Source organism: Sinohyriopsis cumingii, unplaced genomic scaffold (genome assembly GCF_028554795.1).
Source record: "Sinohyriopsis cumingii isolate HCF-2022 unplaced genomic scaffold, ASM2855479v2 utg000379l, whole genome shotgun sequence".
NCBI lineage: Eukaryota > Metazoa > Mollusca > Bivalvia > Unionida > Unionidae > Sinohyriopsis > Sinohyriopsis cumingii.
Genome location: NW_028315894.1, coordinates 1,590,433 through 1,598,700, shown reverse-complemented (window position 1 = coordinate 1,598,700; position 8,268 = coordinate 1,590,433). Strand labels below are relative to the sequence as shown.

At 34.2% G+C, this 8,268-nt stretch overlaps 1 long non-coding RNA gene across 1 annotated transcript; it reads right to left on the bottom strand.

Annotated features, from left to right (window-relative positions):
• Positions 1 to 1,595: 1,595 nt before the first annotated feature.
• Positions 1,596 to 6,544, bottom strand: LOC149774215 (uncharacterized). The gene is made up of 2 exons (XR_016416955.1): positions 6,408 to 6,544; positions 1,596 to 1,910 (listed from the first exon to the last, which is right to left on the bottom strand). It is a non-coding gene; the product is annotated as an uncharacterized LOC149774215 (long non-coding RNA).
• Positions 6,545 to 8,268: the final 1,724 nt, after the last annotated feature.

The following is an 8,268-nucleotide window of genomic DNA, read 5'->3' as shown; positions in this document are numbered from 1 at the left end:
ATTCTCAACTAAATAATAAATTACTGTATATATTTACCATTTGAAGAGCTGAATAAGTTAGAATTCATAAGATGTTTGCACATGATACATGTATAGTGACTCTCCTTCTCAAGTCTTTGGTAATTTCAGGTATAATACATAAACATCAGGTGTAAACATTTCCATGACACTCTATCAATAAACACTTCAGTAAAGATTTTATGTATGCAAAAATTACTAACAGTAATGATTATTTAATAATTGTATTAATCTGTTAGCAGATTACAAATAACACATGTTACAAGATAATGCTTTTGATAATTGCAGAAGCACTGCTGAGCTTGAAGTATTTCATCAGCAGATCATGATGTACAGTACCAAGAGATTTTCATACATCCCTCCTGTGTACAGGATTAGGAATGAGCTAGCTGCTTTGGATCACAATATACATAGTGGCTGAGGTGTAATAAGAAAGAAAGAAGGGGAGATAGTGTAAGCTTGTTTCACTACATGACATTAGAAATAATTTTATATATTGATTGTGCATTATGATCCCTGCCTGGAGATCAGACGAATGGAGCATTATTCACATGTACAAGTCATGAAAACTTTGTATTAGATACAAGTCATTTTGCAACAATCGGCACACATTTATATTTGTGGTAAGGAATCTTAATATGTTCATGTATACAGATCTTGTAATTAGTATTGTTATCATTCTAGTGGATATTTATTTTGATTTGAGCAATGCAATCTAATAATTAGATCCAGTGATATGTATAGCACTTTCCCAGGGGAATGACACACTTTAGTAAGGATATATGGGGTTTATGGAATATCCTCAGGACGTTTGGGGTAGATGCTGTCATCATGGTGATTACTAGCTAATACCTGTTCATGAAAACATGTTGCTTTCTGAAGGAATGGGCACAAATGCATCCTGTCTCACATAGTATTTTGTGGATAGAACAAATAAGAACAAAAACAAACCCTCAACAACTCCTTCTTGGGAACTGACCATGAGGCTCCAATATTGGGTAAAAAGTTAATATGGGTTAGCATGGGGATGCTTGTCACACAAGTTAAGAAAATAAAATTTTCTTTAAAACAGGCATCGATGTTACAACAAAAAAAGCGGCAGATGGTCCGTCTACCCTTGCAAGGAAAAGAAAACATCACCACATCAGGGAGCTTATAAAGAAAACCCTTATCTGTCAACTTGAGGGAAAGCATGGTATGCAGAGGAGAAGAGAACTAAAGGAAGATGATCCTAGGAGAATTTGTAGAAACCTGGCACGTCAAGAACCACCATCAACTCTTTTTTTGATTTGGTGAAGGAGATCTCTCGATTTTAGTTATGTAAAATATGAAACAGTGTCTGATATATGTAGGTGTCAGCTAAGGCAGGTTACACTTTATATAATATCCTGAAATATCTGTAGTTGAAAATAAAATAATGTATAATATTGTATTTGCAGTTGCTGAAAACTTTTTTTATTGATTATTTATGATCGTGCCCACATTCTTTATATGCAGAAATAGACTGGTGTTAAAAACAAATCTGAAAGCATTAATGTTTGATGCAATATTATGTGCATTTATAAGAAAACAATGAATAAAATCAATTGTATTCATTTATATACAAACTCATACATGCAAGAAAGTGTTTAAGTTCATGCAAGCCTAGAGGGGATGAAGCCAGTGCATTGTCCATCTAGATATATGTCATGTATCTGCCAGAAACAGCAAGAGGGAATTACATGTCTCTGTCCAGACCCCAACCATCCATGTTGCCGTAGTATGAACTGCCTATAGGTAGCATGACTGTTGGCACTCATCAAGTCAACTTTATCGTTGAGGACAAGAACATTTCGTCTGTACATCCTGGACAAGGCAAGTACAGCCTCATCAAGGATTAGATCTTGAAAAATCTGAAAAATTATTCCAATTGTAAAATGCTATTTCTAAAATATAAAAAATATATTTTAAGAAATAATAGGAGCATGCGCTTATTTAAATGTTATTCATCTTCTATCAGCAAATTCCACTGTGAAATACATGTGGATCAAAACTGCAAATGGTTTTTATTTTGACATGAACACTGAGAGTTCCATCGCAACTATAACTGATAGTTTATGTTAAGATGGACAGCTCAAAGATTTTGGGGAGCATTTCTAGAAGTCAAAAACTCCTGCATTGGGATCAAATAGGAATGGCTGATTGCAGTTTAGATTTGTTTAGTATAGTGAGGTACAAACATTGAAATCAGGTAATGAAAAGAATCTACTCAATGAGTATCAATTGTAAATTAAAACAAAGTCCTTGTCATTTGCATATGTATGCATGTCTGTTCTTGGACGGCTTACAATTTTAAAATTCTTTCACAGTGTTTGCAAAGAAAAAACATTTGAAAACAATCATATATGTACATCAATTATCAATTTTTGAGAGTCCACCTTGGAAATGGAATTCATTGTAAATGTTGTATTGTAAGAGTAACTATCAAAGTTTTAATTCTGTTTGTAAATTGATGCAGTATTTTGATTTTATTGGTACAAAGTGCAATTTTAAGCTTTGGCAATAACACGCTCAAGGAATATATAAAAGTTATTGAAAGAATTAAAGAAATTTCAAAATTGCCATTGAATCGAGTAAATTTGTTATACAGAAATCATTTGCAGCAATCACCAGTTCAAAGGTGGAAACATTGAATGCCAAGCAGACTGGGCAATTAAAATTCTTACCCAAAAATATTAGATCAGATATGAAGAAGAAAAAAAGTTTCTTGCAAGCCTTCATGTCAGTTTTAATTCTGGATAAATAAAACAATTTAGGATTATTAAGTCCTTATGTTTATCATGATATTGCATATATAGTAATATCTTAACATATTTTGGGGCTTTAGAAATACACATTAAGGCATACGTCATATTTAAATCAGAAGAGTAAAAGTGTAGTATTTACTTCACAAGACTTAAATGGCTACATGAATGCTGTACATGTCTAATTTTTTAAAACAAACTGCAATCTAGTCAGGTCTAATTGCTGAACTCCAAAGTAAGATTCCATAGACTTTTTGTTCCCATTTTGTATTTAAAAAAAATAAAACTAATAAATGTATTACTTAATTTTTTTTATTAATTAAATTGAAAAAAGAGCAAGTTGACCTTAATAGTATTCAATGTTTGTATGCCACTAGCGTAGATCACTAATACCTATATATGAAATGATTTTAGCTAATCTACCTTTAGGCCCTCATACAAATGAATTTATCTATTTTAAGTGTATCTCTGAAGCCGCTGTATATATTGGTTTGGAAGAAGGAAATAGAGTTGGCATTTCTAATGTCAACTGGAATACTATTCCAGAGCAAAGTTCCAGAGTACTGGAAACATTTTTTGAATAATTCCTTATTTGGTTTGGGAATTTTATACTGTTTGGTAGACATGGATCACAGTTGTGGAGTATTACCAGGTAGCCTATACTAGAATATTGATTGTAAATATTCAGGGGCACTATTATTGGATATCATGTACATTACTTTGGCTTTTCTCAACCGGATTCAGTCTTTAATAGGTAATAATTGTAACCTACCAGCTAAATTTTCCTTGCTTACTTTCTGGATTGATATAGCCTGAATACACTTGTTTTAAGATGTGCCAGCTTTGCTATGATTTTATCATTTGAATTACTCCACACTGTTACAGTAGTCTAAATAGGGTTGTATGTAACTGTTATAAAATAGTTTTCTGTACCTTATCCTACTGAAAAGCCATAAACATGAATTAGCTTTTTTACTGACATGTTCAGTCCATGATAGGTTATTATCTACCAAAACACGACAAACCGTTTGCAAATTTGTATCCTTCCATGTCAGACATAGTTCATCACTTCCACGATTTTTTATTTTTTGCCATGTTGAGATAAGTAATATTTTAGTTTTTCCAGTATTTACCTCCATGCCATTGCATGTGCACCAGTTGTCCAGTTTGTTTAGGGTATCCTGTAAATAATTTTTTAGTTTGTGATTTGTGTTTTGGATGTCTGACATTGTTGTGTCATCTGCAAAAAGATTTGTAGATGAAATTGAGTCCCTTAATAAAAAGTGGTAGTCCATTAATAAATAGTATCAATAGTAATGGACCTAACATTGAACCTTGTGGTACTCCATATCTAAATGTTCCAGGTTTCGACAGAACATTATTTATATAAACATGTTCTGTTCTCTCACTTAACTTTGAAGTAAACCATCTAATAGTGCTTTCATCACATTGGTTGATTTTAAGTTTCTTAAAAGAATTTCATGTACACAACCATACACTTTCCTGAAATCTACAAATATAGATCCTATTATTCAACTTTGATCAAGTGGTTGAAGCCATTTATTAGTTAGAGAGATCATGTCAGTCTCACATCAATTTTTCTGTCTAAAGCCTGATTGAAAGGGTGTAACAGCAACTGTTTCGTTAAATATGACCTGAACGAGTCATGGACATGTTTTTCAATCAATTTTGACAAGTTTTGGTTGTATTGAAATTGGCTGGTAGTTAACAGCATCATTCTTAGAACCAGATTTGTGCATAGGCATTACTTTTGCAGTTTTCCATATTTTGGGGACAGATGAGGTTGCAATATTTAAATTGATTATGAATGTTATGCTATCTGAAATAGCTGAGGCAGAAGTTTTAATGAGTGGTGGACCAATCTGATCAAGTCCTGTAGCCTTCTAGACATCAAGTTTACTGAGACATTTTTTAGCAGTTTTGTTATACCCGTGGGATAGAGAAACATCCCTCCTTAGGGATTTTTCAGTTCATTATAGTTGTTTTCTATCACTGGTTCTTTTAACTTAGTGGTAACCTTAGTGAAAAAAATTCACTCAAAATATTTGCAATGTCAGTGTCATCAGTGACTTTTGTGTCATTTACCAGAAGTGAGTGAATTTTATTTGTCTGATCTTTGTGTGTTATCCCAATGAATTCACTGAAGACTTTCCAAACAGAGTTTGTGTTGCTCTTTGAGTTTTCAAGCACTGATTGATAAAAAGTTTTTTTTAAGCCTTTTCAATCATACTTGTTATGTTATTTCCCCATACTTGATATTGTGCATGGTTTCCCATAGCCTTCAATTGGTCTCGTGTCTTCATAGTATCTAGAATTTCAGTAGTAAACCAGTTAGGTTGGATTTCATACTTTATTCAATGTACTTTTCGTGGTGCATGCTTAGGGACTACATTCTTAAATCAGTCCACACTTTTAGAGCTTCATATATGTCATCAAAAGTTTGGATATTATTCCATGGAACTTTATGTAGGTCATCTTGAAATTGTTATTTACTTCAATTTTGGAAAGATCGGTAAGTGATAGTTTTATTCCTATTTATGTTGCATTTAACCTTTCTTGTCAAAAATGTAGGATAGTGGTCACTAAGACCAACATTTGGTACATTAACATAAGCCACATTGTTTGTTAGGTTGGTATAAATGTGATCAATAAGAGTGCTTGATATTTCTGTTACACTTGTGGGCTCATTTACCAGCTGGACAAGGCCTAATGATTCAAAAAATTCCATCCAGTTATTCCTTATTTGAGTATTGAGTAGGTCCTTATTTACACTGCTGAGTATATATGTTTCTTTCTCCTGTGCATGAACATTTTCCATTTGTTTCAAAGAGTTATCATTCCAAACTGCTTTGGAGGAAGGTGACTTATAAATGAAACCAACTAGGAATGATTCTGCATTATTTTGAGACATTTCCACCCAAATACTCTCAGTTTCATGTGACCCCAAATCAGGTCGCCTTTCTGCATTTACATCTTGTAATGTATACAATACCCCCCCCCCCCCCCCGCTGTCTCTCTGTCCCTGCATAATGGTTTATTGTAGCCTTGACAGTGAAATAGCTTATCATTGTGGCTAGCATTTAATTTGGTTTCAGTGAGTCCTAAAGCATGCATATTATTTTCCTTGGAAGACAACATTAACTTAATCTGTTCTATTTTTTCCACTATACATTGTACATTTAAGTGACCCATGTTAAAATCTTTTGTATTTATTTCAAATCAATTATATGTATTTCATCGTGCAATGGGGTACTCTATGAGATTGTCTCCATAATACTTTTACCATTTTGGTATTATATAAGGTGGCCATATAAATGAGGTGGCCTCTGTATTTTCTATGGTATATGTGCATAGTCTTCCTTTATCAAATCATATTTGGATGGGGTGTTGAGTTGCAACAAAAAGTAAAGCAGTTTACACATACATTGTTTGGTAAAATACATAATCCTTTAATACAAGTATGCGTTTTCTAAGTTGTGCAAAACACTACTGACATAGACATTAGAGTCTTTGCCAAGTTACTTAGTACCAAATATTGTTCAATATCTATCAATACTTGTTTTGCAAGATATAATAAACAATTACCCTCATTCTTGTCTGCCTTGTCTGAACTGTGTGTACAGCTTGGTCAGCTCAGTTTTTAGGCTGCACAGCATGTCTTCCTCCTCTCCCCCATCTGGTTTTTCAACTTCTTGCTCCATGCCTCATCCTACCTCTTCTTCTTAAAGTTCGCTCTAGAATTGAGCTTGAAAGTGAGCTGAATTAAGTCTATCTAATGAATTTTAATATGTAAATGTATTTCATAATTTGACAACTAATATATTCATGATTGCTTATCAAACTTATAGGAATATAGTGCTAACTTTGGATCAGAAATTAATACATGAGAGGTTGTGATTTGATGGAAGTTCTTTTGGGCTGGATCAGGTCAAGTGTTGTGTGGGGTGGGGATCCAAAATTTGAAAAGGGCCCCTACTTTCCTCGAATGGGCACCAAAACAAAGTCTATGTGTCTATTTACTCAGCGTGCACAATACCCAATAAAAATGTCCAAGAATAAAGCTGTGGTCAAACTTCAGCTCTGGCCCCGAGATTTGAACCTAGATTCCATATTCTAGTCGCAAATTTAAAAAAAAACAAAAAAAAAAAACACAAAAGCTTATTTAAAACCTTGTGTATGTAAAGTATTAACTTGGAGAAGCACACACATTCTTTTCCGCTGTGTTTGAAACGTCAGAAAGATGGGTGGTAGGGGTCCACTGGTGACAATCTGGTTAGAATTTATAAATTGATTAATGAAATTACTCAATTTTGAGCATTTTTAAATATCCCTGATGCTTTTCATTTATAAAATTGAGTGGTGGGGACGTGAGGGAGTACGAATTCTACTGGGCAAGAAATAGAGTGAGTACCTGTGGGTTTTTGCAATACTGTACAGAGCACGTCGATTTAAATTATTCTCGTGCCACAAAAACTTTGAAATATAACTATAAAAGTAGTTCTACATACATTTCAATGTTTCCTCTCAAAATTAAAATTAGAAAGGAAATGGATAAGAATTAAAAAATGAGATCAGAAGAAGATGGTACTCACCGTGGTTGACATTTTGAGCGGTCTCGTAGCGTGGTTGTGTTTTACGTCATCATCTTCAGTGTTTACAATGTGTCCTATAACTATGCAAATTTCGGTCACAGGAATGATGTGCATTATTCATTCGGGATCTGACGATCACTGCCTGAGCGGGATTTCAACATGGAGACGATAGATTCGTTACTCTACGTACGAAGATTTCAGAGAGCTCATATTTCATAACGAGAACCCCTACGTACTTGATATTACCCCAGAAATGCCTTTTAAATAGTATTTAATCAGTTGATATACATAAATGTCCCAACATTTTTGCAAGAAAATTCACCCTCAGCTGCACTATTGTGCCTTTAATGACACTATTCAAACCTTGTATCATTGCCATCACTTATTACAAGAACTGTTCCCGTTGAATTTGGGTCGACAAGTGTTGTGTGACTTAGTGACTTATTTTATGGGATTTCCTTTGCCAGCTGAATCCTTGTGGACACTTTACGAACAGTACTTACGACTCAAATGGCCTTAAATGGTAACTAGAGACTCATTTTGCTCAAAGCCTTGCATTTTCATCTGGATACTTCTCGACCTCTACGGGAAAAATATATTCGTCAACTTGTAGCTACCGAAGACGTGTATGACGATGTGTGTGTAACTTGTGATTTACACCCCCACTGGACAGATGTCGTGATTTGAAAAAATGGGATTTTGAGGCTTGGACTCAAGAAGTGGCCCAGTGTACTCGAGAGTTGTGATCCTTCCTTTCAACGTCCAAAGAAAAAGGTCACTTTTCAACCTGTGTTAGTGACAGTGCCAGACGAACCCGTCACAGAGGACAACCATTCCATTCAGGACAGGACTGA